This window comes from Phacochoerus africanus, chromosome 7, assembly GCF_016906955.1.
Source record: "Phacochoerus africanus isolate WHEZ1 chromosome 7, ROS_Pafr_v1, whole genome shotgun sequence".
Lineage (NCBI taxonomy): Eukaryota > Metazoa > Chordata > Mammalia > Artiodactyla > Suidae > Phacochoerus > Phacochoerus africanus.
In genome coordinates, this window is record NC_062550.1 from 77,421,845 (window position 1) to 77,449,778 (window position 27,934).

The 27,934-nt window shown below is 36.0% G+C and overlaps 1 protein-coding gene across 10 annotated transcripts in view; it reads left to right on the forward strand.

Annotated features, from left to right (window-relative positions):
- Window positions 1–27,934, forward strand: part of PPHLN1 (periphilin 1) — a 151,064-nt gene that overhangs the window by 107,851 nt on the left and 15,279 nt on the right. The gene's annotated exons all lie outside the window — the stretch shown is intronic.

A 27,934-nucleotide genomic window follows, 5' to 3' on the forward strand; every position in this document is an offset into this window, starting at 1 on the left:
ATACATAGAAAAATTTAAAGTGTTTCAATATGGAAATGCCTCAGGATACTAACACTTCATGAGAATTAAATGAAGTAAATAAAATTTGAAAGAGCTTTATAAAATGTAACATGTTGCACAGCTGTTTGTTTTTGATGTTGTTTTGCTCTCCAGTGCCTTGAGTAAATGTCATTATATCGTTATATAATCTTTTAAAAACTAAAGTGCTGTCCATTTCCACATCAGTTAAAATCTATTTCCCTTGGTTAAATAGGAAAAGATCTTAATTAAATCCCAGATATGATTGTGCAGCTTATGTTGACGCTATTACAATAGCAAACGATAAGAACCTGGATAGGTGATTTGTCATGTAAGCCAGCAGAGTTGCAAAATGGAGTTAGCAGTGTCACATGCTGGGAGGAGTATAAGGGAAATGGAGACTGAGAAAATCCTGCGAATTCGGTGACGTGAAAGGCAGATTGGTGCCCTTCAAAAATAGCAGTTAAATGAGAACGTCAGTAAATGGTTTGCTTGCTAGGTGTATCTTCCAACATGAATATGGATATATAAAATCACTGCCCTTCTGTCTTTTTATTCTGACTTATTTTTCTTTGTAGCTTTAAAAAAAATTTTTTTTTGACATGTTTTTGGTTTGCTTGTCTCCCTTCACCATAATGGAAGTTTCATGACAGTGAGCACTTTGTTTTGTTTACTGCTTTATCTTCATTTCCCAGAACAATGATTTGCATGCAGTGGGCTCAGAAGAAATAGTTGTGTGAATAGTCTCTGAGTCACTTGAAATCAGAGACTGCATCTTAACCTGAACACTTAACAGAAATGCATAGGCCGAGCACTTAATAGTAAGTGCTCAAGAAGTGATTGTTAAATGAATAAATTATTTAATTTTTTTTTTTTCTTTTCTACTTAAATTGCAGTTCTTTAAAGGAGAGGTTTTCTTAAGTATATAACTGATAGGAAAACTTCACTGACTCTCCTATTGGGAGAGAGTATTTGGGGTTGTTATTTATTGATATTTGCATTATTCACAGTTGATTTCTTTGATCTTGAAAAGGTGGAGGTAGAGCCTAGCTTAGCAGTACACAAATAAAATTATTTGGTATGAAACAAGTTTTTATATAATACTTTACAGACACTTATAATGTTTGACTTATGAATATATCTCTGTTTTCATCTGCCCGTGTTCAAATACATGAAAAATAGGACTCTAAAGTGTACTGAGCAAAGGCAAATGACCTGAAGGAAGAAAAATAAATCTAAAAGGTCATTACCATATTCTCATGTACTGGAGAAATAAAGCCATTATAAAATAGAAAACTTAATGATGTTAAATACTAGAATGTAGTTTTTCCTAGTGTACTTTGGTTTTCATATATTGGCAAAAAAAAATTGTACTAAAATTCCTCAAAATATCAGAAAGCTAGTAAATAATATATAATTATTTTATAAATCATGTCCAAATGTAGCGATTTTTGAAAGTGAAAAATGTAGTTTTAAGCTAATTTCCCTATTTTTTCCATTTCCAACTTTTGCACATTGTATTTTTTGGGACTAAATACCAGATAGATAGGAATATTATAAAGGTTTGAGAAAGCTAGATGGTAGTTCCACAGCTGTCCAGTGATTATTCTTTTTATTTTTCCATGTGTTTGAAGTATCGCATGATATTTTTTAAAAGGCCTCTATAGATGAGGCCAACAGATCAAGCTTAGAATAATGTAGGGCTGTAAACATTGATGTTGTAGCCAAGTCGCTTTTTCTCCCTGTTAGGTCAAGCACAGTATGTTTAGATATCTTATAAAGACAAATTTCCACATTTAATTTTTTGAAGGTTTATGTAAATTAGGTCCTTCAGCTCTTGAATCCCAAGAAAGTCATTAACTTGAGGCAGTGTTACAATATATAATAAACTAAATCTCCAGGCCAGAATTTGATTAAATTCAAAGTGCCTATGTTTGTAGCTTATTTGATATTTAAGGGCATATATATGTAGATAGATTGTATCAGAAGCACCTTAATAAGAGCAGATTCATGTTCTTTGCCATATTATTACATTCTCATCCTTGGACATATATGAATTCAGTAGGGTTGAGGTGCATGTGTCTTTTGCAAAAGCTGCTGGGTTATAGTCTTAAATGGCAGAGAATCCTTGAGCCAGAAGACATCAGATTGCATCCCTGAATATTGTATTGCTAGGGATCATTTGAATCATCTCACTTCTACATGAATATATTAGTGGATGTGATTCATTTTCTTGGTATAGCACATATATCCTACTTATGCTTTGGATTCTGTGGTGTATCTTTTCCCCCTTATTTCCCCAGATTAACCCCTCTTACCCATTTTGGGCCATCTTTTATATTCAATTACTAGGATATTTTACTAAGCTTCATGGCTTCTGAGCTTAGAGAGGCAAACTTTAGAATTTCTTCCATCATTATATTAATTCCTAGAGAGACATCACCCACAAAATTAGAGGAGATTCATATTCTGGTTCAGGCATTTGGCATTCCTTGACTGTGAAATCCCCCAAGTCCTCACATACCTATCATTACTGAACTATTTGATTTGAATGTGCATCCTACTCCTTGCTATTTTACCAGTGAAGAATCTTGTCTTTCGGCAAATTGTTACTTTGAATAAAACACACAAATTGAGGAGTTCCTGTCGTGGTGCAGTGGTTAACGAATTCGACTAGGAACCATGAGATTGCTGGTTGGATCCCTGGCCTCACTCAGTGGGTTAAGGATCCGGCATTGCCATGAGCTGTGGTGTAGGTTGCAGACGTGGTTCGGATCTGGCGTTGCTGTGGCTCTGGTGTAGGCCGGCAGCTACAGCCCTAGCCTGGGAACCTCCATATGCTATAGATATGGCCCTAGAAAAGGCAAAAAAAAAAAATTGAAATCCTCCATTATTACATACCCTTGTTCCCTCTATTGTATGCCTTGAGGGATAAAGCAATATTTGCTTTAACTCTTTGAAACTCTCTTCTTTAAGATTTGCAAGGTCCCTCATACTTTGATAAAATTGTGTTTAGATATAGCTTATGAGTGAGATCCTCTGTTTTCTTGGGGTCTTGGCTTCTAATGATATTTAAAAGTTATTTCATAATTCCCCACTGTCAAGATATATATATCCTAGATGGACTCATTACCTGAAGAAAGAGGAAGATAGAATATCTATCTATCTACCTATCTATCTATACATACATACACACACACACACACACACACACACACACATATAAAATATGCATATGCATGGTTGGCCTAACAGATCATATGACAAAGAGCATCAGGATGGCTAAAATCTTCCTAAAGACACAAGAAGTTGTAGAGAAGCAGGTGCTAATGAAGCAACTATAAGGATAGTTGGTGAGTAGCTGAGGTTTATTAAGATATTTTGTTATGCAAACTCGTCATGAAAAAAGAGCCTTTCATCTCTTCACTCTCAAGGTACAATGCTTATATTGTGATCCTCTACTTTTATTGTACATCTGTGGGGCTTTTAAAAAGTAGAGCTTCTTGGATTTCTGCTGTAAGTTTTCTGATAAGTAAGATATCAGAGCTTCTCAAACTTTAATGTAGATGTAAATCACTTGAGGCTCTTGTTAAAATACAGATTTTGATTCCATAGATCTGAGTGGGGCTTAAACTGGAATGTCTGACATTCTCCCAAGTTACGCTGATCCTACTAGTCCACGTATCATATTTGGAGTAATAAGGAATTGAAAGGAGATGACTGTTTTTCTTAAGTTCTTCTATAGTTTCTAAAAGGTTTGCTGAAAGATTGAAAATGAAAACTATTACCATCTTACTTTTATGTAAATTAGAGAAGCTTTATGTGATCTGTTTTTAAATTGTGGTGTAATTAATATGCAGTAAAATGCATAGATTTTAACTATTTAATTGGATGATTTGTAACTGCTATAGTAACACTTTGTAAATATCACCCAAAACAAACATTTATGAAACTGCAGATATGTAGTTGATTATGCTGACTGTAATAAAGATTTAGTTAGGAACTAAAGTTATGGTCATATCTCAAAAGCATATGCTCTGATTTGGTTAATGTTACATATCTGCCAACCCATCCATTGAAGGCTGTATTTTAAGTGATAAAATACACAAGGATAAAATTCAAAAAGCACAAGAGATTATGCAGTGAAAAAACAAGTTTCCTTCTCACCCATAACTCTTAGCTGCCCATTTTCTTTCCCCATCATATAGATATACTGATAGATGGTACACATGTATATGTATATACACAGAGTTTATATACAGTATTTATGTGTGCATGTATACATACATACATACCACGTGTGTCTGCATATATACACACACTCATCTGGATCATAACTGACCCAAATGAGTAGAGATAAGAGTTGGTCTGTCTTTATTACTTTTTCTTTAAGTACAATGGAATACTATGTGCCCTGTTCAGTATACCTTAGAGACTATTCTATATCAGTATATTAACTACTCCCCTATTAATAGATATTTCTGTCTCTTGTGAATTATGGTATAAAGCATAGATCCTCTGATTTCACTACATTAAAAAAAGATGTGTATTTTTAAAATAAAAATTACATTTAAAATCAACAGTTTGGAGGAGAAGTTTGTTTCAGACCGTGGGTATCAGCTACCTGTATTTATGTCTTGCAAGGTGCTGTGCAAGTTTTAGTAACTGCATAGGAGATCCACAGAGCTCCTGTTTACCCCTTATGGTTCTAATAGCGTACCAAGTTTGAGAATAACTAGAATATATGGGTTTGCAGAGAACCTGAATTTCTTTTTTTTATTATTAATGATTTTGATTTTTTCCATTATAGTTGGTTTACAGTGTTCTGTTAATTTTCTACTGTATAGCCAAGTGACCCAGTCACTCATATATACATATATTCTTTTTCTCACATTATCCTCCATCATGTTCCATCACAAGTGACTAGATATATAGTTCCCTGTGCTATACAACAGGATCTCATTGCTTATCCACTCCAAATGCAATAGTTTACATCTGTTAAACCCAAGCTCCCAGTCCATCCCACTCCCTCCCCTTTCCTTGGCAACCTCAAGTCTGTTCTCTAAGTCCATGTATGAGAACCTGAATTTCTTGAACCAATCTTTCTCAACCTTTCTTAAAATTATATTAGTAGATAACAGTTAATCAAATCTGAACCAGTGTATTTGTGGGGATATAATTGATAATATTCTTTAAATGCATTATCCACTATATTCCTCAAATCACAGAAAATTAATCATTTTCAGGAGGAAAGTCTGGCTCTTCTTTCTTTTTATTTGGTGGAATATATCTAAAAAAAGGAACAAGTACCATGAAAGCAAATTCTTTTTTTTTTTTTTTTTTGGCCACATCTGCAGCATAGGGAACTTCCTGGGGCCAGGGTGAGAATCCAAGCCGCAGCTATGACCTACACCACAGCTGCATCAACACCAGATCCTTAACCTACTATCCCAGGCTTGGGATTGAACCATCACCACTGCAGGGACAACACCATATCCTTAACCTGCTGGAGGCAAATTCATTTTTAAAACCTCCTTGGCTGTTTCAGGACACTATCCTAATAACATAAAACTTTTATGAAAAAGCTGATATTTCTACCTATAAGTAAGTCTGTTAACAGAATGGTTGATTATACATTTATCTGATAATTGAAATGTAGAGAGGAGTCATTTTAGATTCAGAGAAGGTGCAGATCTAATGTTCTACAACAGAGAGAGTACTCCGAGACTCTTGACAGAGGGGATTGTTTATTTTTCTTTTTTCCATCTAACTTCAAAAGACTTGAACTGAATATACATTTGTTTTCGTAGTTTTTTTTTTTTTTTCAATAGTCAGTCATAGCTTTTCTAGACTTGTTCTATTGAGAAGATTTTATTTCTTAGCCATGTAGGAGCCACTTTCCTTACTCCAATTACTTAATAAATGTCACGTTACTTCAGAAATCATTTTGTTGCCTCAGTCGTTAGTCCTACAGGTTAATAAAGTTTTATTGTAAATTAGATCATTCTACTTGATACATGATTTCATTTTAATTTGAATTCTACACATTAACCATTTTGTGACCATTTTAAGCTATTCACTGGCTTTTCTTCATTTTTTTTCCTCAAAATAAAGTTAGACTGAATAATTGTAGATCTCTTTCTAGTATAAATCACATTAAAAATTAAAAGCTAAATATTGTTTGTTCAGAACACACTATTAGGTATATACATAAAGAAGCTAATTTCAGATTTAACTATAGAATATTTAAGTGTTGATTTTTTAATCCTCTTAATAAGGGGTACTTATTAAAATGCCTTTAAAAAACTCAAATATGTCATTGCTATGCATCAGTCCATAATTAGTGTTTGTTGAGCTAATGAATGGTGGCAGAACTGTTTTCTTCAGTAACAAAATGTTAACATTTGATCACTGTTTTACCTGTGGCCCTCTCTCTTCTCAGAGTTAGTTTCAGTCACCCTCTATATAGCCTGATGCTTCCCTGCACTGTCACTAGCTCTTGCTCTTTCTCTCTCAATATAAAATAGGATATTTTTGTTTTACTTTTAAAGTGAACAGACTAGAAAATTAATCAAATGTACCATCTTCCTGAAATGTTAACTGAGTTGGAGACCTGGAAGAGTCAACTTTTTACACATGATGGATTAAAATAAAATTGTTCCAAAATAGGGATAGCCCTGTTGTTGTACATGCATGATCGAAGCATTTTACACCAGCCCTACATGATAGAGACATTCTTTGTTTTTTCTTTTTATCAGAGCAAGTGGCAAACTTCTTGAAAGTGCAGCTCTCACCATTATCTTGTCTAGACATCAAGTCTACCGTTCTGTATTTAACAGTCCATTATTACCAACCACTTATTCAGACTTTATGTATATAGATTCAGCAAAATATATTTACATAAGACTTACCTCTGAAAAAACCGTTTTATTCCCAAAACACATTGACAATAAATCATTTGTTTTGGCTAAATTTCAAAATTTTGGAAAGTTACAATTTATCAGTCAGATTCAGATCATGCTCTTATAGAAATTTCTAGGTGAAATGTTAAGTGTGAAGTTTTCATTTTAAGGGAGTTTCATCTGAAAGCTGTCTTATAAGGTAAATTTGTATCGTATTTGAAGTGTCAGACCCAGGTGACTCAACTTTTATGCTTAAGTTATTTATACCTGGTGAAAAAACCCATAAGTGTGAAGATTGAGGACTTTGTTAAAATGCTATTTTTATATGAAATATAAAATTTGGACATTACAGATACCAAGCCTTCTAAAAACCATACTTAAAATATTGCAAGTACCAGAAGAGATGAGGCCATCATTTAAACAAAAGTACCCAGTACCAGTGTGCCCATGGCAATAAGCCCACACACAGGTGCCTTCTCTCACCCCTTTTCTTTGTTTCCTGTCAACCAGTGTTAGGTGAGGATTTTCTCTAGTGGCTCCAAATTACTATTGCTTGCTATTCAGTTCCCCTTTTATAAGTTGAGTTTTATTCAGTCTGAATTCTTCACATTTATAAATAGTGTGGCATAGAAAACTCTGGATGCTTCCATTTAGTGCCTTAACTTCTTACAGCCTTTTCCTCATTTGTTAAATGGGGTTAATTGCATGTTTTCCTGCAGAACTAAACAAACTTGTATATGAAAGCCCTTTATATATTGAAAATCACTCTACAAGTAGTTATGGTAACCTTAAGTATTACTTTGCCTGTTTCTTTGCAGCTTTGGAATACTGACTACTTTCAGATTACTTCTTAGGAATATTTTATAGCAAGTTTGCTATGTAAGTTTAACTCTTGAGAGGCCATTTTCTCATCAGTATGAGGATTTGGCCTGTTTACCTCTTGTCCTTTTCCTTCTGTTTCTGTTTCTTGGAGGTTTTTTTCCCCTTTATTCATTCAGAGTGAAATGTAAAAACAATATTACTGAAATATTTTATTTGGGGAGGCTTTGTAATTTTTCTTTCACATTTTCTGTTTGGCTTGCTTTTTTATCTCACCAGTCCCTATCTATTTTTTTAGACGTAAGAAGTACCATAGAAAGATTAATGCTTCCTTCTCCTTAGAATTCCCTGCTTTCCCTCCCCATTCCTAAAACATAAATTGTTCTCATGTTTCCCCCTTCATTTGAGATTTGTTATTTTTAGGATGTGATCAGTCCTATAACATTTGCTGTCTTCTCTTAATGGTTATTTAATACAGGTGTTGTGCAAGGAGAAAACAAACATGTCTGATTTTTATACATTCACTTGCTGTATGAGTTAATTGATATTCTCAGTTCATTTCTAGAAGGTGTTTTAAAAGTTGCACTGAAAAAATCTTACGTTTCTACTTAAAAGTAACTTGAAATTAAACATTAGAAGCGAGTTGGTATTGGGAGTCATATTGTTATCTATTCTTCCTTTTTTAAATTTTTGTTTTTAAAAAAACTATTACAGGAAATTGATGGAATATATATCATTTCTGTTTAGAATATTTGTTTACTTAAATTAGCTAGGAGATTATTTGGAGATTTTTTTTGGTCGGCCTCAGAGCTGAATTTTAAGATTTCTAATCCCTGAGTTATCTGGACTTGGGGGAAAATGAGCAGTTCAGCCACATTTAATCTTGTGGTTAGCTGATGTTCAGTTATGCTAAACTCTGCTCTGATAGATACTGTGCTCTACTTTTTTAAGGAAGTCACTTTAATCATATGTTTCACGTATATAGAACAAAGTGTTCAAGAGATGGTTATTAACCTAAAGGATTTCTCACAAACACTAGTGAAAACTACCATTCAGGGCAAGAAAGAGAATATTACCAGTACCCTAGGAGTATCTTCATACGCCTTTCCTATCGCTCTCTGCACCCGCTTTCCAAAAGTAACCACTACATTGATTTGTAACATTGTAGTGTTTTTGTATTTTATTTTATTTTTATTTTTGTGCTTTTCAGGGCTGCACCTGCAGCATATGGAAATTCCCAGGCTAGGGGCTGAATTGGAGCTGTAGCTGCCAACCTACATGCATCACAGCTACGCCAGATCCAAGCTTCTGTGACCTACACTGCAGCTCACAGCAATGCGGGATCCTTTACCCACTGAGGGAGGCCAGGGATCAAACCCACATCCTCATGGATACTAGTTGGGTTTGTGATTGCTGAGCCACAATGGAAACTCCTACAAATTTTGTATTTTGTAGTTTTGTCTTTTTTTGAGCTTTTCAGAAATAGAATCATGGAGTATATATTATTTTGTGTCTAGCTTTTTTTGTTCAACTTTGTGTTTATGAGAGTTATTGATATTGTTACATGTATCATAGCTCCTTATGGTTTTAATTTGCATTTCCTTGGTTACTAATGATGCTGAGGATTTTTTTCATATGGTTATTGGCACATAGATAATCCTCTTTTGTAAAGTTCCTCTTGAGACTCTTGCCTCTTTTCCTATTGAGATCTTTTGGTTTTGTCTTTTAAATGATTTGTAGGAGTTCTTTCTATAATCTGACTACATGCCTTTTGTTAGTTGCATGTGTTGCAGATACCTTTCCCACTTTGTGGCCTGCTTTTTCCTTCTTTTATGTCTTTGGATGAATGAAAGCTCTTACTTTTAATGTAGTCTAGAGTTTTCAGTCTTTATTAGTTTTATTTGTTTCATATTTAAGATAATCTTTCTCTTTTATTATCTTCTGGAAACTTTTTTTTTTTTTGGTCTTTCTCCTCTGTCCTTTACATTGAGTTACAGTCCGTCTGAAAATGACTTTATATAGAGTGCGTATTAAATATAGCTGGGATCAAGTTTCATTTTTTTCCCATGTAGATATCTATTTGACCCCACACCATTTATTGGAAAGACCGTATTTTCCTCATTGCTCTGCATTGACACCTATGTAATAAATCAGGTGTCCATATAGGTGTGAATCTGTTTCTAGCCTATATTCTATTACTTTGGTCTGTTGGTTCTTCCAAAAGCCCTCATTACTATAGCTTTATAATAAGTTTTGATATCCAGTAGAGCAAATATTCCTACCCTACTAGTCTGCCTCCTACTCCTCCCAAGGGTACCTGTACCTGGAAGAGTGAATTTCTGTAGAAACTTTAGAATCAGTTTCTCAAGTTCTCAGGTATAACAAACCAAGCTTTTTGGGATCTGGGCGCAGATCGCTGAAGAGTTTGCAGTCAAGCTGTTAACAAGGGCTATAGTTCTGAAGATGTGGCTGGAGTTGGAAGATCCACTTCCAAGCTCACTGATGTAGCTATTGGCACTAGACTCAGTTCCTTGCCATGTGGTTGTCTCCACAGGATTGCTAATGATGCGCCCCATACCCCCACCCCACCTTCAGCTAGTGACCAGAGAAAGAGAGAGAAAGATCTGTGCTTTGCTGCCTTTTTTGGTCTGTTCTCTGAGTCACCTACTGTCTATCACCTCATTAGAAGTGAGTCACAAAGCCCGGCCAACAATTAATAGGAAAGGATTATACAAGGATGAAAATACCGGGATCATAGGGATCATGGGGGGCTGTCTTGGGGGGGTTGGCTGTCACATCTCCCATGATCAGTTTAAACCTGTATTTACCAGCTTCATTATTTTTCAAAGAACCAACTTTTGGTACTGTTCGTGTTTTCCGTGTTTTGACTTTATATAAATTCTGCCTTGATTGTTTTCTTTCCTTCTACATTATTTTGGTTTAATTGCTGTTGTGGAAAAAAATTTTTGAGCTAGATACGCTAGATACTTAACTAATTTGTAGCTCTCCTTTTAACGTATAAATTCCCTCAGTATGGCATTAGCTGCATCTTCTAAATTCCTTTTTTTTTGCCTTTTTGTCTTTTTGCTGTTTCTTGGGCCACTCCCGCGGCACATGGAGGCCCCCAGGCTAGGGGTCCAATCGGAGCTGCAGCCACCAGCCTATGCCAGAGCCACAGCCACGCAGGATCCGAGCCGCATCTGCGACCCACACCTCAGCTCACGGCAATGCCGGATCGTCAACCCACTGAGCAAGGGCAGGGATCGAACCCACAACCTCATGGTTCCCAGTCGGATTCGTCAACCACTGCGCCACGACGGGAACTCCTGCGTCTTCTAAATTCTGATTTTTTTTTTGTCTTTTGTCTTTTTGTTGTTGTTGTTGCTATTTCTTGGGCCGCTCCCACGGCATATGGAGGTTCCCAGGCTAGGGGTTGAATCGGAGCTGTAGCCACCGGCCTACGCCAGAGCCACAGCAACTCGAAATCCGAGCCGCGTCTGCAACATACACTACAGCTCACGGCAACGCTGGATCGTCAACCCACTGAGCAAGGGCAGGGACTGAACCCGCAACCTCATGGTTCCTAGTCGGATTCGTTAACCACTGCGCCACAACGGGAACTCCGTTATTTTTATTGTCATTCAGTTTAGAGCATTTTCATAGGATTTCTTATTTAGAGTTATTTAGCGTATTTCGAAATTTCCAAACACATGGGGATTTTGTAGGTTTTTTTTTTTTAAATAAATTTCTAATTCACAAGGACTGCAGTCAGAAAATATACTCTTTAGGATTTTAGTCCTGTGACATTAGTTGTAACTTACATGGTGAATTTTTCTAAGTGTTCTATACAGTTGAAAAAAGGTGTATCTTTTATTTGTTGAGCACATTGTTATATTAGTATGTCCATAAACTTTATTATCGTATCAAATCTCCCATGTCCTTATTGATTTTGTTTGCTTGTCTTTCCAGTTCCTGAAAGAGTTCTGTTAAAATGTTTAAATATGTTTGTGGATTTGCATGTCCCTTTTAAATGGTTCTACCACTTTCATGTATTGAGGCTATGATGTAAAATGCATATGGATTTAAAATTATTTTCTATCTTTATGGAGTAGTCCCCTTAGTCTCTAATGCTGTCTCATATTTATCTAAGTTAGTTGTAGCATGATGTCTTCTTTTGTCACCTTACTTTCATTCCCACATTTAAGGTATTTCTCTCATAAGCCGCATATAGTTGTGTTTTTTTAAAATCCATTTTGATGTGTTGTCTTTTACTTCAATCATTTACATTTAATGTAGTTACTGATATATTTATGTTTAGTTGTTTTTCCTGCTTTGTAGTCCTTTTTCTTTTTTCTTTCTTTGGAATTTAAAAATTTATCATTTATTTCCCATACACCCACATTTTCTTTGTTGTTATACATTGTTTTACACCATGCATGCTTGACTTATTGAAGTCTAATGTAAACTAGTACTTTTCACTTCTCGATGATCAGTGCAGGCATCTTAGAGCATTTTAACTCCATTGAACTTTGTCTTGATTGATTTATTATTATAGCTTGTGTTTTACTCCCATATGTATTTTAAACCCTACAAGATACCAATAATACATTATGCAGTTAATATTCATTTAGTTTATTTAAATTACCCTTTTGTTATTTTCATTGCTTCTTTCATCTCAAGGATCATTTTCTTCTACATGAAAATCAGTGACTAAATAGATTCTAGTGAATCCACACTGTGGAATTCTATATAATCAGTAGAAAGATTTATGGAGAATTATCACAATGCTGCTGCATTATTTTGGTAGTTAGAATAAGCAGTGTGGGAACTTTGGAGGTAGGAGATTTAGCTTAAGTCCCAGTTTAGCTGCTTGCTATGCTTCCTTGGGAAAATCACTTAACTTTTCTGAGCCTTGCTTTTTGCTCACTACTCTAATGGAAGTGGTAATATTACCACTTCACAATAATGTTAGGATTATATGGGGATGTATATTTAAGTTGCCTTTATTGTCGATTTCAGCATGGCTGCTCTTACTGTTTTGTACTATCTTTCATGGTAGATGTTTACAAGGCTTGTGTGTTTACAAGTCTTTTGTAGATTAGTTTGGAATCCCAATTTGGAAAAAATAAGGTCTCCAACTCTGACCAAGTAACATGTAAGTCATACAGAAAAATAATCTATTCCTTTGGTATTTTAAATAATCTTTGTAAACGGGTTGAAATTATACTTAACATTATTGAAACAAAGGAGAGGGAAAAAAAAAAAGCCTCCTCCTGTTACTTTCATCTAGTGAGTTCCTCTTTCTAGAAGTGAAAGGTAAAAGGCAAAGTAGATATTGAATAACGGACGTGTGTAGAATGTGATGATATGATGCTATATTGTCATGTCCATTAAACCTATAATTGTAGTGATTATATTGAGGCTATAGTAGGACTTAATTTTTCTACCTGTATCTTTTAAAGAGGAATAAGCAATTTTATATTTTGAGTAGGGCTTTTGTCTTTTTATTATTTTATTTCAAAGTAACTTTGAAGTCATTTATGGTATGCAAATTCAAGTTATTTGTTTTTATTTCTATCCTTAGGTTACTTCTTTTTTTCTTCTTTTTTTTGCCTTGCCTATGGCATGTGGAAGTTCCTGGGCCAGGGATTGAACCTATGCCACAGCAGTGACCCAAGCTACAGCAATGACAGCACTAGACCCCTTAACCCACTGGGCCACTAAGGGGACTTTGATGGATATTTCTAATTTTGAAGATTATTTATCTATTTGCATTAGCTTCAACAGCTTATTAAAGGGGTGTATGTATACCAAGTCTTTTTAATTGCTAGGCCACCAGGGAACTCCTAACAAAGACTTTTTAACCTAGAGATTTAAAGAGTACTCATTTAGTCTACTTAAATATTTAATCATAAGCTATGTTGGTAAAAATTTTTGGTATCATTGGAACTAAGCTTGAAGAAATAGATGCTGAGAATTTGTCCTTATATAAAAATATTTTTTCATTCCATTTTTTAAAAAAAATGTAGTATGTTCTTGATTGTGATTGTGAAAGGGATCAGGGCCCCAGGTAAAGCAAAAGTGTAAAAATTATTAAATTAATGGATTATTTAATTGAAATCAGGTAAGATGGGAAGGCTGTTTGCTGCATGTTTACTTTTCTAAACTTTGTTTTTATTTATGCTAAAATTTTTTATTCACAGCATTCATCAGTTGCACAGCCAACTGTTGTTTGCCCATGAAAACTGCACAACCAAAAGTTAATAACATCTTTCCTCCTACTCATAGCAAGCATATGTTCAACTACATTGCTATTTACCTTTTTAATAGGCCAAAAGGAAAATTACCAGTTAATCGTCTTTGTATCACTTGGAATTCCTTGCCTCTGATAAGCTCACAATGTTTAACAGTTGAATGAATGGAACTAGAAGCAGTGTCCACAGCACGTTCAGTCCCATGTAGTTTTACCCTGCCATTTTAGCTTCAGGGGATTGAGAAGTAAAAGAAGAATCAAAACTATCTTTATTCATTTTGCTGTAAAAACACAGCCAGATTTTAATGGTTTTCAGAGTCTATAAGGATTTGCAGAGGATTTCTCATCCATTCATTGCATGTGACTAAAACATGTATTAGAAGATTGATATAAAAATTGTTATCCATGTAAAAGATTAGATCTTTACAACCCTCTGAAGGGGCAAGAATGAGATAATTATTTTAAAGTTTATTTATTTTTGAAATGCCGTTTTATTATAATGTGTCTAGGTAAGGATGTTTTAGGAGTTCCCTTGTGGCTCAGTGGGTTAAGGATCTGGCATTGTCACTGCAGTGGCTCAGCTTGCTGTTGTGGCGCAGGTTTGGTCCCAGGCCTGGGCACTTCCACATGCCAAGGGTGTGCCTCCCACCCCCCGAAAAAAGATGTTTTAAAATTTATTCTGTATAAGATAATTCATGCTTTCTCAGAATTTACATTTTTCATTAGAGCTGAAAAATTATAAACTGTTACTAACTCTTTGAATTTTGAGTATTCTCTATTTCTATTTGTATGTACTCTAGTTGCACATAGGTAAATTTTTTTCATCCAATCTTTCATTTCTCTTAAATTCTTTTTGTTTGTCTTTTCTATCATTTCCTGTCTGAAATTATGGGGATTTTGTCCAGGGCTCCCTCTAAATCTTCAGTTCTATCTAATTTGTTGTTTAACCTATCCACTGAGTGTTTTTTTTTGTCTTTTTGCCTTTTCTAGGGCTGCTCCCATGGCATATGGAGGTTCCCAGGCTAGGGGTCTAATTGGAGCTGCAGCCGCCGGCCTACACCAGAGCCACAGCAGCACGGGATCCAAGCCACATCTGCAACCTACACCACAGCTCATGGCAATGCAGGATCCTTAACGCAGTGAGTGAGCAAGGCCAGGGATCGAACCTGCAACCTCATGATTCCTAGTCAGATTCATTAACCACTGTGTCATGACAGGAACTCCTGAGTTGTTAATTTCACTTAATATTTTACATTTTTAGAAGTTCAGTTTGGTTCTTTTTATAAGTCTGCCTGGAAATAGATTGTTTACTGCTCATGTTTTCATTCTTTCATTTCTTTAAACATCGTATTTTCTGTAACTGACAGTATTAATATCTGAAGTCTGAGGGCTTTAATCCAGCTGTTATTTCTACTGACTCTTGTTTATAGTAGCATGTTTCCTCATATAATTTGTAGTTTGGAGTTGTGAGATTATGTTTAGAATTTCAAATGTGTATGAAGTAGGCTATGCTTATAAATCTCAGAGGAAACTGCATCTCCTCACCTCAAGAGCCCAGACCATGGCAGAGAAGTTTCCCTGTCATTTTCTTTCACTGACAGATGATTTTTGTTTTTTTTCCAGTGCATCCTTTCATAAAGATCTTAGTTTTTTTATATAGAGGCGTCAAACCCAACTATTGTGAAAGGGCCAAAAGTCATGTCTCTCATTCCCTGCCAGGCTCTGCTGAGTTTTTTAAGGCAGAAGTGTTTTCTGGGAAATATAGTGTGTTGTTTTGCCTTATCTTCATTTTACATGTTTAAAAAGCTTAAATGACTTTTTCACGTCTATACTGGAAATGATAGAAATGTGACTTATTGCTTCTATTATTCTTGTTTGCCTTGAAACTGGGATATAAAAAATCGGTTTTATTTAGGAGAACCAAAGAGGTTTCATTTTAGAAGTGGCATTTACTTGGACCCTTAAAATTCAGGTAGATGTCTCATAGGTAAAGATACAAGGTAAAAGATTCTAAATAATGGTGAATAACATGAACATAAGATGAAAAATAGGGAACTATAGGGAATAATCAATAATTACAAGTAGTTTAGTTTGGGTAAAACCATATTTTATATGAATATTTTACAGATCTCTCCCCCATACCCTTTATTCTACTCCCCAGCCACAATGGTTATTGCTATGATTTCATAGAATAAATGTTGATAGAACTTTATTGACTGTGCATATTTGAAGGATCTGGAATTGTCTTGAACCAATGGGCTTAGGAAAATTTTGTCTTGATTTGGTGGAAAGGCTTTGGAAGGAAATATTTTGTTTCAACCCCAACTAGTGTAGGGCAGTTCAGCTCTGTCACTAACCATCCAGAGTTAGTGCAGACCCCAAAAGTTAAAGGGCACAACAAGACTGCCCTTACTTCAGATATTAGCTGGCTGTACTTTGAAGGTTCCTAAGCCGTCTACACTTCAAATTTGGAGGTTCCCATGACCCCATTATATCCAAAATACGCTGAAACAACTGACAGAACTTGGGAAAGTGCTAACTAAACTTGCGATTACAGTTTTATTATAAAGGGTACAAATCAGGAAGGAGGTATTCTGTTTCAGCTGCAGCTGGTGTACTACAATTCAGTTCTGGCATTAAGCACTCAGAGTTGGTGTATCTCCCACAAGTTAAAAGGCATGGTTCCCAAGTAGAAGATGAAAAACAAAGATAGTGTGAGAAAGTGTGATTATAGACTGTATTTTACAGAAGTTTTACAGAAAAGATAGTAGATAAGCAAGCCCAAGATCGTTTTCTGAGTATAGGTGAATCGGAGCCAGATTGGTGAAAAATTTAAGTGCCAGAAAAAAAGAGTCTAAATTCTGTTGATGGGCAATATGGTTTATGGATGTATTTCAAGTACATGAGAATTACGATGGATTTTTTGTGATGAGTTTGGCTCTGTAGAACTGTTTGGCTGCTCTTCAGGTGAGGGATGATGAGATCCTGAACTAGATTGGAAGAGTCAGCACTTGAGAACAAGAGAGCACCCAGGAGAGCATGTGGTAAGAGAACTATCAAACTTGGTGCCCTATTTATTTGCTTACTTATGTTTGACCACTTGTGAAAGAATAAGGGTAAAATGAGAGAGTGAAGATAAAAAACAGGTAAAATAATTGATGAAGCAAGAGAGGCTATCAGTAGCACAGATAGACTAACTTTGCAAATTTAGAGAAACTTCTTTTCCGGGACTAGGACAATGGAGAATAAAGTGGCAGCATTTTTGAAGTGGCAAGGAGATCAGTTTAGGAGAGACAGTTTTGCTCAGGGTAAGGGGAAATAGGATAGGGAGGAGAGAGTCCTATCAGCAGTTGGAGTTCCTGAACTGGGCCAGGAAAGGGCTTAGACTATCCCCAAGGTGTGTGTTCATATGGAACTCAACAGAGACATTAAGCAGTTTGCGATGGATCAAATAGTTGCAGTTTTGGATTTTTTCCAACAATTCACAGCATCCTTTGAAAACGAGTAGAAAAGGCAAATTAGATTGTTTATCCATAGTTGGCCAGGTAGGAACACCTTAAATATTACTAAGTAATCAAAAAATGCTCACTGATAAAAGCTGAGGGTGATGGTTTTATTTGGTGGGGAGGAAGACACAAACTTAGTCTCATTCAGTCTTTGATTCAGTTATTTATATAGGATGTTTGACCAGTTCTGTTGCCCAGGCCTTTGAGCAACTACGTATTATGCCACTCAGGACCAAAGAGGCAAGTGGTAAAAAGTAAACTTATGCTCATAACTCACTATAGCTGTTGATCACGATTCATTTATAAGGGGGGAAAAGAAGAAAGTACTCTAGTTTGTAATGTTTTTGAGGTGTGTTTTTTTTAACGAAGGCAGGAAATGGCTAATATATTTTAGAATTTTTCCATCTAAAAGGAACAAGCAATAGTGTTTTAAACAAAAGTGGGTTGGAATGCTCCAGAATGCTTTGAATCTCGATCTTCTTCTAGCCAGATGGAATGTTGCTATGGTTATTTCCTGTCTTCTAAACCTGTCGAATATAACGATTTCCCATTTGAAACCCTCCAGTGGCTTCCTATTACAGTATTTCAAAATAAAAATCCAAGATCTTTACCATGGTTGTAGAGATCTGCTAGTTCTGTGTACTCCCTCTCCCTCCAAATTACTTTCCCATTACCCTCCTGCTTCCCCAGGCTCTAGTCATACTGGCCTAGGACGTGCCTTACCCCCTCTTGGGTGGGCTTTGCTGATGCATTTACTTTTGCTTGGAATGCTTTTGCTAACTTCTCATCTTTCAGGCCCCCTGCTTGAGTGTTACCCTTTCACTAAAACGTTTCTTTACCTCTCTGACCAATCAAAGTAATTCCTCCATCACTGACCCTACTTTATTTCTTTTGTAACAATTACGCATACTCTTATGTATTTTCATAACATGTTATTATGTATCTTTCCCACAAAAAAAAACCTTTCTGAGAATAGGGACTATATACTTTTTTGTTCACCACTTGTACAGGTCTACACATAGTAGGCGGTTCAAATATTTGTTGGCTGGTAGACCCTCAGATGTTTGTTGAGTGAATGATTTCTGAGTATTAAGTACTTTGTACTATCACTCAGTACTCACAAAAGCCCTGTTACCTAATGCCTGCCACAATCTCCATATTACAAATAAGGCAGCTGGGGCTTACAGAATTATGTAATTTGCCCAGGGGCTTACAACAGCACAAACCTAGGGACTCTATGATCTTAAAATCCATTATCTCTATCATTTGGCCATATTCCCCTTCCATCCCATTAGTAATTTGAATTCTTTCCCACATATTTTTAAAAGTAAGACAAAATAAAACTAGACATTTAAAATGCTTTTGGGGAGTTCCCGTCGTGGCGAAGTGGTTAACGAATCCGACTAGGAACCATGAGGTTGCGGGTTCGGTCCCTGCCCTTGCTCAGTGGGTTAACGATCCGGCGTTGCCGTGAGCTGTGGTGTAGGTTGCAGACGCGGCTTGGATCCCGCGTTGCTGTCTCTGGTGTAGGCCGGTGGCTACAGCTCCGATCTGACCCCTAGCCTGGGAACCTCCATATGCCGCGGGAGCGGCCCAAGAAATAGCAACAACAACAACAAAAAAGATAAAAGCCAAAAACAAACAAACAAACAAACAAACAAAAAATGCTTTTGGGCCAACCTTTCTGTATGTAAAATTTCCCTATCTGTGGGAAATTTTAAAAGGATTGGAGACTAAGATTATTCTTTTAGTGTTGAATATTGAATTATATTTAAATTACATTTATGTTCAGTATGAATGGACAATTACTTCTTGTGTAGAAAGAAAATAGTAAGAAATTGTACCTATGGCATTTTTTTTTTTTACATTTTCTTCCTTCTTTTTTGGAATGCCTGTGGCTGTAAATGGCTCATTCCTGAAGGTCATAACAAATTGTAAAGGATTTCAGTTTGAAGCTATAACTGAGTAATTATGTCCTTATATGATGACTTAAAGGCTAAGAAAACATAGCTGATCTGATTTTCATTTGGATAGTTACAATGTGTTCAGGATGGTAGATTGAATGGTTCATGGTAGGAGGATGGTATATTGTTCTCTTTTTTTGAGAGAGATATAGGATGTTATAATCAAAATTTGACTTTCATAGTTGTATTTTGGTTGTTGCAATTTAGTGTGGTTTCTTTTGTCTCTAAAACTGAAATAACTTAAGTGCTATTTAAAAAAAAAATACTGAATGCAGCTGCTACACAATTGAATTATATGAGATAAATACTGGCTTTGAATCACTGGAGATGATTCAGTGTTTGAGGAAAAAATTTAGAGCTTTCCGGTTCTACCTACACAAAAGAGACAGAGACAGAACTGGAAACTTGTCCTTTGTTTTACATGCAATATGTTTGCATATTAATTATTGCTTCATCTTAGTAATATGTAATTCTTTTGACATCTTAGATATTGTCATGCTGAATAGTACCATTTCTGGATGAGTTTTGTTGTGGGTTTTGTGGTTGTTCTTGTTGTTTGGTGTATGAGTGTTTGTGTGTATTTGGTTTTGTGTTTTGCAGAAGACAATATAAATATATAAATACATTTTTAGACATTTTGAAACTATGACATAACAGTCTTGTTTTACATTTTTTACAATTTCTTTCTCCTTTGGTATTCAGGTTTAGTGAAAAAAATGTACAGTAAAGCACAGTCTTTTTAATTGAATTTTATTAGCTTTCTACAGTATAATTGCCTTATAGGGAAAAAAACTTCTAAGTATAGTTGATGTACAATATTATATGTCTCAGATGTACAACATAGTGATTCACAGTTTTCAAAGGTTATTTTCCATTTATATTCATAAAATATTGGCTATATTCCCTGTGTTGTACAATATATCCTTGTATGGGTCATTTATTTTATATAGTAGTTTGTACCCCTTAATTCCCTATTCCTATCATGCCTCTACCCTCTTCCCTCTCCCCACTGGTAACCACTGGTTTATTTTTTGTTATGTATTCACTAGTTTGTTGCATTTTTTAGATTTCCCATCGAAGTGATATCATGCAGTATTTTGAAATTCTCTCTCAGACTTACTTCACTCAGCATTTTAGGATAAACCTCACTCAATCATAGTGTGTGATCCTTTTAAAGTATCACTGAAATCCTTTTGCTAATATTTGATTGATGATTTTTGGATCTATGTTCATCAGGAATATTATTAGCCTTAAATTTCCTCTTTTTTGGTGATATTTTCATCTGGTTTTGAAATCAGGGTAATGCTGGCTTCCTAGAATGAGTTTGGAAGTGTTCCATCCTCTGCAGTTTTTTGGCATGGCTTCAGAAGGAGAGATGTTAATTCTCCTCTAAATGTTTGGTAGAGTTTACTTGTGAGGCCATCTAGTCCTGGACTTTAGTCTGTTGGGAGTTTTTTAAAATCACTGATTCAGTTTCATTACTGGTAATTGATCTGTCCGTGTTTTCAATTCTATTCATATTTCCTCCTGGTTCAGTGTTAGGAGATTGCACATTTCCAGGAATCTGTCCATTTCTTCTAGGTTGTCCATTTTTTTAGCATGTAGTTGTTCATAGTAGTCTTTTATGATCCTTTGTATTGCTGTGGTGTCAGTTGTAACGTCTCCTTTTCCATTTCTGATTTTATTGATTTGGGCCCTCTTCCTTTTTTTCTTTCTTTTTTTTTTTTTCTTGATGATGGCTAAAGGTTTATCAATTATGTTTATCTTTTCAAAGAACCAACTTTGATCTTCATTGATCTCTTCTATTTTTTTAAAGTCCCTTTTTCATTTACTTCTGCTGTGATCCTTATGATTTCTTTCTTTCTACTAACTTAATTTCTGTTTTTTTTTCTCTAGTTGTTTTAGGTGTAAGTTTAGGTTATTTGGGATTTTTCTTGTTTCCTGAGGTAAGCTTGTATCACTTTAAAGTCTTAAAACTGCTTTTGCTTCATCCCATGTGTTTTAGATCATTGTGCTTTTGTTTTCATTTGACTCTAGATATTTTTAAAATTTCCTCTTTGATTTCTTCAGTGATCCATTGGTTGTTTAGTAGCATGTTGTTTGTGTTTTCTGCAACTTTTTTCCTATAGTTGATTTCTAGTCTCACAGCGTTGGGGTCAAAAAAGATGCTTGGTATTGTTTCAGTTTTTAAAAATGTCCTGAGGCTTGTTTTATGGCCAAGCATATGATTTGTCCTGGAGAATGTTCCATGTGACTTGAAAAAAATGTTATTCTGCTGCTTTTGGATGGAATGTTCTATGTATATGTAAGTTCATCTGGTCTGTAGTGTCATTTGAGGCCAGTGTTTTCTTGTTGACTTTTTTTGTCTGGAAGATATATATGTCCATTGATGTAAGTAGGGTGTTAAAATCCCCTACTAATATTGTATTACTTTCCATTTCGCTCTTTATGTCTGTTAATATTTGCTTTATGTATTTAGGTGGTCCTATGTTGGGTGTCGTACACACACACACACACACACACACACACACAATTACTATGTCTTCTTGGATTGATCCCTTAATCATTATGTAATGTCTTTGTCTCTTATAACATGTTTGTTTTAAAGTATTTTGTCTGATTTATATGTTGCTACTCTGATTTTTTTCTTTTGATTTCCATTTGCATGGAATATCTTTGTCCATATCCTCATTTTCAGTCTGTTTGTGTCTTTGGATATGAAGTGAATCTCTTATAGGCAGCATATATACAGGTTATGTTTTTATATCCATTCAGGCATTCTTATCTTTTGATTGGATCCTTTAGTCCATTTACATTTAAAGTAATTATTGATATCTGTGTACTTATTGCCATTTTGTTCATCGTTTAGAGGGTTCTTTTTTGTTTCTTTTTTTCTCTTCTGTTATGATTTGATGACTGTCTTTAGTGTTTTGTTTGGATTCCTTTCTCTTTTTGTGAGTGTGTATCTATTTTAGTTTTTTGGCTTGTGGGTACCATGTGGTTTAACTATTGCAGTCTGTATATATGTGATTATTTTAATTTGCTGATCTCTTAATTTCAAATACGTTATAACGTCCTCATTTTTACTTTCCGCTCTTCAGGATTACTATTTTTGACATGTTTTTCATCTATTTTTTTTTGTTTGTATTCCTTGGTTTACTACCTCTACTGTAAATTTACCTTTACTGATGAGTTTTTTCCTTTCATAATTTTCATGTTTCTAGTTGTGGTATTTTATTTTTTTGGTCAGAGAAGTCCCTTTAACATTACTTATAAAGCTGTTTGGTGCTGCTGAACTCTTTTTTGCTTGTCTATAAAACTTCTGACTTCTCCATTTAATCTGAATGAGAGTATTCTTGGTTGTAGTTTTTTTTCCTTTCATTGTCTAAGGATATGGTGCCACTCCCTTTTGGCCTGCAGAGTTTCTGCTGAAAAATCAACTGATAGCCTTATGGAAGTTCCCTTGTATGTTACCTGTTTCTTTCCCCTTGCTGCTTTCATTTTATCATTATTTTTTTATTTTTAAATTTTTAATTTTTTCATGTAGTTTTTAAAGATTACTTTCTGTTTACAGTTACTATACAATATTAGCTATATTCTCCATGTTGTACAATACATCCTTAAGCTTATCTTCTACCCAAAAGCTTCTGCCTCCTGCTCTACCACCCCAATATTTCCGCCCTTCTTGCTGCTTTTAATGTTTTCTCTTTATTTTAATTTTTGCCTTTTAATGACAGTGTGTCTTTGTGTGATCCTTTTGGGATTCATTCTGTTTAGGATTTCCTGTGCTTCCTGGACTTGGACTTGGATGTGTGTTTCCTTTCCCAGGTTATGAAAGTTTTCGGCTGTTATGTCTACAGATATGTTCACTGCCCCTTTCTGTTTGCCTCTTCTCCTCTGAAATGCCTATAATGTGAATGTTAGTACACTTGGTGTTGTTTCAGTGGTGTCTTAAACTTACCTAATTTCTTTTTGTTCTTTTGTTGTTGTTATTCACCTTTAATGATTTCCATTACTCTCTCTTCCAGCTCACTGATCTGTTTCTGTATCAATTACTCTGCTATTGATTCCTTCTGGTGTTTTGTTTGTTTGTTTGTTTGTTGAACTTTTTCTAGGGCTGCACCCATGGCATATGGAGGTTCCCAGGCCAGGGGTCCAGTCGGAGCTGTAGCCACTGGCCTACACCACAGTCACAGCAACATGGGATCCGAACTGCTTCCATGACCTACACCATAGCTCAGGGCAATGCCGGATCCTTAACCCACTGAGCAAAGCCAGGGATCGAATCTGCAACCTCATGGTTCCTAGTCAGATTCGTTAACCACTGAGCCATGACAGGAACTCCCCTGGTGTATTTTTCATTTCAGTCCTGTTTTTTTTTTGTTTTTTGTTTTTTGTCTTTTTGTGATTTCTTGGTCTGCTCCTGTAGCATATGGAGGTTTCCAGGCTAGGGGTCTAATCGGAGCTGTAGCAACCAGGCTACGCCAGAGCCACAGCAACGTGGGATCTGAGCCATGTCTGCAACCTGCACCACAGCTCACGGCAATGCCGGATCCTCAACCCACTGAGCAAGGCCAGGGATCGAACCCACAACCTCATGGTTTCTAGTTGGATTCGTTAACCACTGAGCCATGACGGGAACTCCTCAGTTGTGATATTCTTCATCTCTGGTTGCTCTTTATATTTTCTAACTCTTCATTAGAAACTTCTAACTTCTCTCTCTGTTCACTCATTCTTCTCCCTAGTTTGTTGATCATATTTACAATTGCTACGTTATATTCTTTCTTCAGTAGATTGCCTGTCTCTGTTCATTTAGTTATTCTTCTGGGGTTTTATCTTGCAACATGTTTCCCTATTGCCTCATTTTCCCTAGTTTTCCATTTTTATTTCTGTGTATCTGGTCAGTTGGTTACATTTCCTGACCTTGAAGAAATTACCTTTTATAGGAAATACTATGTATCCCAGTAGTGGACTTCTTTCTGGTCACCAGATTTATCTGCTCTAGGGATACCCCTATGTGTGCTGTGTGGATCTTTGGTGGGCTGACTATTCTAGGTGGTCTTAGTAGGTGTGGCTGGCCCCCAGTCCAGTTGTTTTCCAGGCCCCGCCTTGTGGGGAGGCTGCCCGCTGCTGGTGGCAGGGCTGCCTCATGAGGCAGCTGGCTGTAGAAACATGGTGTGTGCCTTGGGGCTAGTGCTGGCCCACTGTGGGCAGAGCCAGGTTTTGGGGTCTAGCTGCAAGGCTTAGAGGTCCTAGAGCTGGCGTCAGACCCCTGGTGTGTTTTACATATTCTTGGCACAGCTGACTGTGTGGTCTAGGGTGTCCTAAAGATTGCATTGGTCTTCTGATTGGCAAGGCCATAGCCTATCTTGTCCAAAGGCTGGTACTGGCCTGCTGGCAGGCTGTAGTGCTGCATTGGTCCCGGGCCTGGTGTCTACTTCCTAGTGGGTAAAGCTTTTCTCAAGGGTAGACCAGGCTTTCTGCTATGTCAGGGTTCTTGGGGATTCTGGGCCTGGTGCCTACCCACTGGTGGGTGCAGCTGTGTCCTGAGGCGTGACTGCAGGACCCTGGGGTCCCTGGGTTTAGTGCCTGAACACTGGTATGGGGGGCTGGTTCCTGGACCCTAGGGTGGGCAGGGCCATGTCCAAGGGTGACTGTTTATTCAGGGGGTCAGCCTGTCCGCTGGTGGGTGGGGCTGTGCAGGGGCCCAGTTATGTGCTTGGTGGCCTGAGGTGTCCCAGTACCAATGCCTCCAGGCTGGTGGGCATGGGTGGGACTGGTTACACCTTCCTTGTAATGCTAAATTAATTAAAAATTTAATTATGATATTTACTTTATCAAGGAATAATATTTATTGACAACCCTTTGAACAGATTCATTTACTAATCTTAGGGAATTTGCACATAGGATTGACTAGAAGGTTGCCAAAATGTCTAATTAAATTTTGAGCCAAGGCCAGAAAATATGATGTTAAACCTTTAAATTAATCAGAGAGAATTAAAAATCCATTTCATTCCCAGCCTTATACCTAATGGGAGACAGATATAAAGGAAACAAAATAAATTATATTTGTCCTCAGTATAGTGTATGGACAGAAAGAAACGTATGCTGCTTAAATATTTCAAGTAACTAGAAAAAATTGATCTGGAAAAACTTTGTAAAATATGTCTTCAACAAAAAGTTTGAATAAGTTAAAGTAGAAAAGCAACCCAGATGGGATATGAGAGTAGGTAAAATACTGAAAAATGTATGGTGGATGATGAGAATATTATTTGGTAGGTAATGAGAATATTTTAGAATATTTTAGTAGATGAGATTTTATTAAAGAATTTAATTGGGTCAGATCTTGGAAGTCAGAGCAACAAGTTTCTGAGAAGGGTTTTTCCACCTTTAGGATGATGACTTCTGTGAGCAGGAAAGTTTAGGAAAAAAAACGACTAGGAACACAACACCTAGAAAGAAGCATACTGTGTTATAACAGGCTTGTATTGGTTAGGTCCACAGTAATATTGTGACTCTAAAAGGAGCAAAACCAAGAAATAAGGTATACAACAGAGTCGGATTTCTGCACCACGGTACCCCTGAAGGTGTGTGGACAGTCTCTTTTAACAGTAGAGTCTTTTAACAGCAATTAATTTTTACAGGTGATTACATTTTTTTTCTTCTGCAAATAGTCCTAACCATAAATATTAATTTCTGGCCTAAGTACTTTAACATGGAACACACTGAACCCTCAGCGAGCCAACCCCCATTTTGATACTTAGGCTTTTTATTGACATAGGACACTGAAAAATATGTATAAGGAAAGAAATGGTTTAATGCATTTTTCCAGGATGTGTTTATATGAAAAATTTCTGTGTTGTATCTATGCGAGCACGTGATAATCTTGAGCCAAGGTTAAAGGGGAAATCACAGCCTAATGTTTCTTTTGGCTCTTGTAGTAAGGTGACCACCCTTTGGCCTTTATTTTATCTGAAGCAATTCCATTTTCAGTGCTGCTAATCTAAACAAAGGTTTCATTTCCAGTGTTCTCCATTATTCTTACCTAAAATATACTAGTCACTCCAATCTTAGTGATTTTGCCAGGCAAAAAAGTTATTAATTGAAGGTATAGATTTTTAAACTAATAACTCAAATTTTTTAAAAAAGCATTTTAATAAGAATATAGCATATTGAAAATATATATGGTAAGATTCATTTAGACCTTTAGGATTCCGGTAGAATTCAGTTATTGTACTTTCATTTTTGCCCTCAGAATTTCAAATAAATAGAAATATTTAGTGGTACTCTGTAGTACCAGTTTTCCCCAAATTATCTGTAAACATTAGAAAAAAATTTCATTTGACTAGATTCCTGTCTCAAATCCTTGGCTGTAGCTAAATTCCATCTTCAAAAGGGCTTTTGGAGGACCAGATTTACATCTTATTTGCAAATTTAATAACATCATTCTTAGTGATTTACAGTTGGTCATTATCTTGAGCATAAGATGGAAGTAGCAGTATAATCGGTTGATGTAATGATGTGATTCTACCATGTGTCTGTTCATTTGTGTGCACAATATTGTTAAAAATGTGTCTCTGATTCTTGGAAGGTACTTCAGTATCATTAGTAGTTTTATTTATAATGTCAAGTAAACACATCAAGACTAATTTTAAATCATATACCACATGGACTAGAATATATCTGTAGAGAAGTCTTGAAAATATGTATTTCCATTGATATGTAATGGGATTTATGGATTTTTCTCACTGTGCATAATATACCTTCAGAGGGAAGAGTAAAATAATGAATTGTGTTAAATATTCATTAATTTTAACCTACTTGTAATATACTTGATACTACAGTTCTTATTTTTAAAATGAAGCCGTGCTATTTGTGTTAGTTATGAATAATTCCTTTCTTCTGGAAAGAAAAAAACATACATCTCAGATATATGCAGAGTGATATTTTATGTTATCTAATTGAAAAGCTTCTCTCTGATATAAGTATAATTAAGTAGACTGATACATTCTGTTTCTTAAATTTGCATATGATGAGTTGAAAGCAGATACATAGCTTTATTTTTTTCAGTAACAAAAGCTGTGTTTTCACTGGAAACTGCGAAGATTGGCAGTTGCTTAGCTTTCACCAAGGAAAACTGTAGCGTCTTTAATTTTTTTGGGTAAAGCCTGATGTAGCACCTTTGATGACTTTGCAATCAATCGGACTGAAGAGAAAATCTATCTCTGCCATCACCTTGGTGCTCCTGCCAGTATGAAAGTGCTGCTGCTGAGCAGATACGCTGCAGTGCATGGGTCTGTGCTGTTCCCAGAAGGCCAGGTAACATCTACTACATGTAGCAGGCTATCTGCCAGGTATCTGGAGGAAGTTCCTTTTGATTACAAGTTGTAAAACCTACTCAGACAACCTTTAGCAAGTAAGGGGAAAATATTGAAAGCTCATGCAGATCTCTCATGAAACACAGAACAGAAA